Source organism: Alexandromys fortis, unplaced genomic scaffold, assembly GCF_014885135.2.
Source record: "Alexandromys fortis isolate MF-2015 unplaced genomic scaffold, M_Fortis_MF-2015_v1.1 scaffold_156, whole genome shotgun sequence".
NCBI lineage: Eukaryota > Metazoa > Chordata > Mammalia > Rodentia > Cricetidae > Alexandromys > Alexandromys fortis.
The window spans coordinates 292,518-293,265 of NW_026068028.1; positions in this window are offsets into that span (position 1 = coordinate 292,518).

Sequence of the window (748 nt, forward strand, 5' to 3'; positions counted from 1 at the left end):
ACTCTCTGTTCTTTATTTCTGCACATCTAAAGCTGGTTTTTTTTTTTTTTTTAAGTCTAAAAGCAGAGGGGAAAGGAAGCAATGAGTCTCATGGCTACAGCCAGTTCAGAGGACTCTTACAATCTATTGACGTCAGAGTCTGGGGCACAAGTCTACCATCTGTTCTCCCATACAAGGTAGAAACTGGGCATCCTGTGGTTCGTCCCTGGTCACGTCTCAGAGCCTCCAAAGGTGGAGGAATCCGTACCCAGAGCTACTGGGGTAATTAACAAGAGCCCGTGACTGCAGGGGCGCAACCGTGCAGGAACCTCTACTTCCTCTGGCTTCCATTCTGTCCTAAATACCCTTGCTGTCTGGATTGCTATCTCTAGCCCTCTTTTGTTACTGTATCTAGACACACTCACCCCCTCATCCCTTCAATGACCCTAAATCTCTACCTCCAACCCCCAGCCCTCCTCAGGGCTTCTGATCCATATCTCCAGCCCCCAACAGACACTCAAAAAGCCACTTAAGCCCACGTGCTCAGAATCAGTGTTTCGCTGTCATTATATTGGCCATCTCTCATCTGTGTCTGCCCTGGTGAAGAGCACAAAGACAGAGAGACGCCAGGCACATTCTGCTGGCTAGTGACTGCTAAGGATGTAACCCAAGTAACTGAGCAGACACAAAGACTTCAACCAGGAAAGCCTGAGGCACCTACACCCTTGCCACCTGCAATCATCTTCCACTCCTCTCCCCCCCCCCCCCA